The sequence below is a fragment of the Suricata suricatta genome, chromosome 15, assembly GCF_006229205.1.
Source record: "Suricata suricatta isolate VVHF042 chromosome 15, meerkat_22Aug2017_6uvM2_HiC, whole genome shotgun sequence".
Classification (NCBI taxonomy): Eukaryota; Metazoa; Chordata; class Mammalia; order Carnivora; family Herpestidae; genus Suricata; species Suricata suricatta.
In genome coordinates this window covers 35,636,530-35,643,285 of record NC_043714.1, presented here as the reverse complement: position 1 = coordinate 35,643,285, position 6,756 = coordinate 35,636,530, and the positions used below count along the sequence as shown (strand labels likewise).

The window sequence follows — 6,756 nt, the reverse complement described above, 5'->3', positions numbered from 1 at the left end:
CCCCTCGCGGGGAACCGAGTCTGACCCCTTCACCGCCATTGGCCGCCGCCCGAGACGACCCCGGAGCCCCCGCCCCACCCCCGGGGCCGCCAGGGGGTAGGTGGCCGACCCCCGGGATGCCGGAGCGGTGTCCGGAGAGCTGGAGCCCCGAGCCTACCCCGTGGCGGAAACCCTACGAGTTGAAAGAGATTCTGCCAACTTGGCTTTTCGTCCAAGCGAACCTGTCCGCCCCACCCTCCTTAAAGGTGGGTGGGTATAATGGACAACACCGATGAATGCGGGGCTGATTTGGTGTAGAGGAGAAATCATTAAGTTTTGGAATCGTCCAGGTCGGCCTCAGTTGCTTTGTTATTTTGTGATCTAGAAAGTTGCTAAATCATCAAGCATCAGTTTTCTTCATCGCTACAATGGTCACGAGAATGGTGCTTACCTGAGAGGCTTCTGATCTTGAATGTGGGATTACTCTGAGTGGTAAGGACTCTGCATAGAGTGAGCCTCGAAACAAACAAATAAACAAAAACACTTGTGCTATGTGGAAAAGATTGTCAGGTAAAGTTCCAGCAAGAGATTTTCCAAAATAGAAGTCACAATAAAGGATGCAGCCCCTATCTTTGCTTAAGCATTTCAACTAGGGTAATTATTCAATATTTGGGGGCTTCCATGAAGGCTGCAAAAATGGGAATCTAACCTTTCATCAGGAGAGATACCCACTGTTTACTGAGCATCTGAAATGTGCTAGGAGCATGCCAGTTGTTGTGTGGGTTAGAACAATCTGGAAGCAAGATGAGTCAGAGAACGGTACTATGTTTTAAAAAGACTTTACCTTTGAGCACTGATGGGGTGGATCCGGATCTCCATTTTGTGGCCTCCTAAGAATGAGAGTAAGTTCTTGGTAGAAGATGTGTCCACGGACCATACTAGACAAAATGTGAGTGTCTTAGGCATATAAGAGGTGCTATGAGTTTCTTAGGAGGAGCATTTCATACTCCAGCTGTTGGGACCGTTGCTTGATAAAAGGGGCAGTATTTGAAATGGATCTTAAACATTGGTAGATAGTCTGTAGTACAGAGAAATAGAGGGAAAGGACATTCAAGGCAAAGTGAATAGCGTGAACAAAGGCAAGGTACCAAGAAAGCACAATGTAATCGGTCCGCTGGGATTCTTTCAAAACATGCAGAAACCCATTCCCTTCCCCAGGCTTATTGAATCAGAATATCAAAGTATGAGACTCAGGATTGTGAATCCTGTTCTCACTATTGATTCATATACAAGCGCTCTGTAGCAGAGTTAGGACTAGCATGAGGCCAGGAAGGTGCCTTGACCACAAAATATAAGGAGATGCTTTCCTGCAGGATCCAGAGAGTGACTGCCTTCTTCAATTCTGTACCCTAGGTGTCTCATTCACCTCACTCAAGTCCCAGCCCGGGTGTGCAGGTCAGTATTTGCAAGATATGAATCCAGTTGTTCTCCATTCTGGGTCTATAGTGGACTTAATTAACAAGGGCAGCTTTAAAATGTGGCCACAAATTCATTGACAGCCTTCCTTTTAGAGAGGTGGGTCCCCTCCCCTGAAGGTTCCTGACTGCTTCCCTGAATAAAATGCAGCAGAAGGGATGCTATGTGCCTACTGAATGTAGGTGCGCAAAAGGCCCATGATTCCCACCGTTTTTGCTCCTGGGCTTCCTGTGGGAGATCTGACTACCTTGAGCCATAATGCTCTGAGGAGGCTGCGTGGAGAAACACATGCAGACACTCTGGCTAAGAGTACCAGCTGAGCCCAGCCGCAGACACATCCCAGCCTAATCAGCAAAAAAGTAAATAGACAAGCCTCTAGATATTTCCAGCATCTAGCTATTTGATACACGCCTAGCCATTCATGGTTTTTTAGCCAAGACCCTCAACATCATGGAGCAGAGACACACCATCAGTGCTGTATCTTTTCTGAAGTCTTGACCCACAGAATCTGGGAGCATATTAAAATGGCCTCTGTTTTATACAAATAAGTCTTGGGGTGGTTTGTTTTGTAACAATAGTTAACCAAAAGGAGCTTTTAAGCACCGGAGAACAGATAAACCAGACCGATGCCTGTGCTTTACCCCCAGATTCATATTCAGTTGGCATACAGTGGGTCTTGGGCATCAGTGTTTTTTTAAAAAGCTTCACATGCAGTTTTGATCTGCAGCCGGGACTGAGAACCACTGAGGTGGTCTATACTATACATATAGGAAAACAGTAGAACAAAACATCAGAAGATAGATAAAGGCCATCCAGTGAAGACACTTGAAGTCCAGGGGTAGAATTCTGGACTTAATTAGGGAGGGAGTCAGTGACTTTAGATTAATCAGGCTGGATGTTAATTGGAGCTGTGCTTGGGAAACATTAATCTGGCATCGTTGTGTGCTTTTACCTTATTAACTGCAAATCTTGTTATCTGAACTGCTGGAATGGCCCCTTCACTTTGCCAACTGCTCTCCAAAAGAAAAAGACAAAATCATTAAAAATAGACTGTCCAACTCATCAAATAGGTACTGGTCTTCAAATTACTGAAGAAGAGGACAGAAAGGAGAAGCGGTGCTGCTCATGAACACTGAGCTACAAAGTTTAGGAAAATATAATTCCTGCCATGCATGGAGGAGTGAGCAGATTTTTGTCGGCACTGAGTGTAGTTGAAGTCTGGACCCTGTAACCCAAGCTGTGAGTCCCTCAGCCCTATTCAGCCCTGCAAGTGATAATATTTTGATGCCAACCCCATAGTAACAAGAGCAGGTGACAAAGAAGACATTTTCCTGTTATAAATGAAAAATAGAATAGTCAGTAGTCATCATTCAAAACCAGGGAGCTATCTGTAACACTCAGCAAGAATATTCCTTTTGCCTTTGCCAACACAAATGATATTTTCTGTACCTGTGGCTTTGCTTATTTCCTCTAATGGGCTGCAAAGAAGAAATATAAATTATTAACCAACCAACTAGTCATTAATTTTTCTTACGATTTCAGCAGCCACATCATAATGCTATAGCTGACTTCTTTTTTTAATGGAAATGTCACGTTCATAGAAAGCTCCAATAGAAATGGATGGCAATTAGATTCCCATTCACAGCCAAACTCAATAGGCTCTACAAAGTGGTAACCAAACATATTTTTAGTTTTTTTTTATGTAGAAAGCATGCATTTTTGAAAACTGTTTTCACACATCATTTTTCTGAAACACAGATGCTTCCCTGCTGTATGTAGTATCAGTTACAAATGGAGACAGCCAACTTGGGGGAGGAAATGCATAGCCTTACCAAATCTTTGTAGCAAGATCCTAGGGGAAAGAAAAAGAATTGTAATTTGAGATTCCAGCTCTCAGGCTTCTTATGATAAGACATTGACACGAAAGTATTTCTGGCATTACAGGAGATGATTGCTGTGCAGGAACGTATTATATTTCAATCCATCTCTGTTTCACGGAGGAACTGTTATCTAGAGCTTTTCAGACAGCCAGGAATCGCTCTTATTATTATTTTTTAAATTCTGTGGAAGGTTGCTCTTTGGAGCAATGGTTCAGAACCCTTTTAGTCTGTTCAGTGGACATTTTCATTGCTTTGACAGTCTAAGATCCTTCTTCCTTATCGAAGGGCATGTTTCCACAGTGAGGATCCTCATCAGGGGCAGGATGCATCTCTTCTGAGGAAGAAAGATGGTCCCAGGGGAAGGGACAGATCACAGATCCATCAACAGAGACAGATGTGGACTCAGTTGACAGGATGCTTTGCTTGGGACTTTAGGTCTGGATCAAGGGACACGATGGGGCTTTTATTAACAGTGATGGACAAAAGCAACATAGTGTTGAGTGGCCCCAATGTCAGCAGAACTCCTGAAGACAACTTAACCATATGATAAGGGAATTTGACTGTGGTTTGGGTAGACCTGTCCTCTGAGCTTGATGTCTAGCTTTCCTATCCCCTGCCCAAATGACCAGGCACCCTTAAAATTTTTCTTTTCTGTTTTACATTGGTCAGCTAGTGTGTGTATGCAAACATTTAAATTCTACTCCCTTAGAAAACTTCAATTACATAACGTGTTATCAACTATAATCCCTTTGTTTTACATTAGCTCTTCATTTTCTCCTCTTGTAGCTGAACGTTTGTACCCTTTATCCAATCTCTCTCTACCTTCCCCTCCTTTGCAGCCTTTGGCACCCACTCTTTCGCTGTTTCTGTGAGTTCAACATTTTTTATTTTTTTCAGACTCCAATATAAGTGATACCATGCAGTATCATCTGTCTCTGTATGGTTTATTTCACTCAGCATAATGCCTTCAATGCTCAGCCATGTGGGCTCAACTGACAGGATTTCCTTCTTTCTCATGGTGAATAATATTCCATTTATATCTATATACCACATCTTCATCCATCATCCATCAGAGGACACTTAGGTTGTTTCCACATCTTAGCTACTGTGAATAATGCTGCAATGAGCATAGGAGTACAGATACCTCTTCAACATCCTATTTTCATTTCCTTTGGAAATATGCCCTGGAGTGGGGTCATTGGATCTTTTGGTAGTTCTATTTTTAATTTTTTGAGCAGGCAGCATGCTGTTTTCCATGGCAGCTGCACTCTAGAAAAAGTGCATTAGAAAACTCTGAAAAGTTAGTAAGAGTTAGTTTTTGATGTGTGAACTATTCAATCTAAATTTCTTCTGTTACAGAGAGCCATTTGTGAGGTCATTGGGGAAAACATCCATTAGGAAAAGAATAATTCTACTCAGACCATTGTTCAACGTCTGCTTCATGCAAGGCAGCTGACAAGGCATGGCTGAGGAAATGCGGAGAGACTGGCCCTTGCCCTTGCGGAACACAAGCAACTTAAAGAGGCACTATCTTAATAGATAATTTTAATACAGTGAGACAGGAGTTAACACCAGAGGCTTGCCGTGAGCCCAGAGAGAGGACAGCGGAAGGCACAGCTCCCTGTTAGTACCTGTTCTGCATGGCCACTTACGTAACTGTAGATGGCAAAATTAGGACTCAGAAATAGTAAGTACTCTGGGCCAAAATGATTAACAAATAATGACTATATTCCTACAAGCTATCTTACCCTGGCGATTTTTTCTGTCATACTACTGTGTGAGTAAAATAAAGTTGCCATCTATTGGTTTAATTGACTTACAGCTCTACCATCTTGGAATATGGAACAAACTTCAAACACCCAGTATCATCCATCAGCCCTATGCTTTGCTACAGTCGGTGTGCACTGTCTTCATCTTTTTTCATGGGCAAGCTTTCCCTTCTGTACAAACAAGGTTCAGGTACTGTGTGCAAAGGGACTAGTAAACAGTAGGCACAGAGAAAGTACTCAACAAAGATAATCATTGTTGTCCCCACCAGCACTCACTATTTTGCAGCCATGTTGGAAGGACCAGAGAGACTTCACATAAAATGTATGGTAGGATGTCTGGCACATTAGGGCATTAAACAACAAAACTCAACTGAGTAAATTTGAGGATTAACTAGTTCTTGAATTGGGCAGTATCCCAGCTAGCAAGTAGAAGGGAAACTCCACTGAGCTAAACAAAAGAAAGAGTTTTAAAGGCAGAGAGATGGCATTGGAAGAAGAAGGATAAGGAAAGGGAGAGGGAGAGAGAGAGAGAGAGGAAGAAGGAGAGGAAAGGAAGAAAGAAGGAAAAAGAAAGAAAGGAGGGAGAGGAAGAATGAGAGGAAAAGGAAGAGGAAGGAAAAGGAGGAGAAGAGGAGAAAAAGGAGGAGGAGGAGAGAAGAAGAAAGAGAAGAAGAGGAGGAGGAAGAGGAGGAAGTGGAAGAAAAGGAAGAAGAGAGGAATTTATTAGCAACCAATGCATTTTTTAGGAAAGTTTGCCCTCCTAAGGAGAAGAGAAGGGGGTCTATCAGTAAGTTTCCTAGTGCTGACCAGGAAATTCCAAGTTGACTGTTAAAGGTTACATTCCCTGGGAGATTGAAACTGCATTTAGGTTAGGTTTTAAGTCTTAGCTTACTGACTCAGGGCCTTGGTTTACTGTCATGACACCATTTGGGGCCTGTGGTTTTCTTTTTAACAGGGTTCTGGTAAGCGGTGGTGGTCACTGTTACTGTAAGATTGTTATAGTGGTTAAGTGATTACGCCTTGGACACTACTGATTGCTCCCTCCTTGAAACCCTTATCCTGGCACTCTGATCCTGTTCCTCCTCCTCTCTTCAGTCTTCTTTTTGGGATCTTCCAATTCTTCCAAATGTTAATGCTTTCTAAACATAGCCCCTGTTTCACCCTTTCTTTTCTTTCTTTCTCCCATTCTCACTACCTTTCTCTCCTCTGCTCACTGACATTATCCAGTCCCATGATTTCCATCGGTCTCTAGGCTGATGACTTTGTAAACAGGAGACCTCCCCCCTCACCTGTAGAGTCTTATTTCAGTCTGGTGCACATCTCCTTATGACTGTTTCTTAAGCATTTTGAATTGAACGTGTCTCAAAATGAATTCATCATTTTCTCATAATTATCCTATCTTCCATATCTTGTTGAAGAATGTCATCATTAGTTCATCCAAAAAAGAAACCTGGGAATAATGTTAGACTCCTTCCAGCACTGCCTCTCACCCTCCCTCTGTCTCAGCCTCACCCCATCCCCTCAGTTACAAAGGTTATCTTGGAATCCACCCTTCCCCTCCATCCTCATTGCCACCACATGGGACCAGATAACTGTCATCTCTTATCTGGAGCAGTGCCCCAGCATCTGCCTGGCCTCCCTGCCTCCAATCT

The 6,756-nt window shown here is 43.0% G+C and overlaps 1 long non-coding RNA gene across 1 annotated transcript; it reads left to right on the top strand.

The window, feature by feature from the left end:
• Positions 1–12: 12 nt before the first annotated feature.
• On the top strand, positions 13–5,150 carry LOC115279268. Its single transcript, XR_003903319.1, has 3 exons — positions 13–471; positions 1,393–1,434; positions 4,695–5,150. It is a non-coding gene; the product is annotated as an uncharacterized LOC115279268 (long non-coding RNA).
• Positions 5,151–6,756: the final 1,606 nt, after the last annotated feature.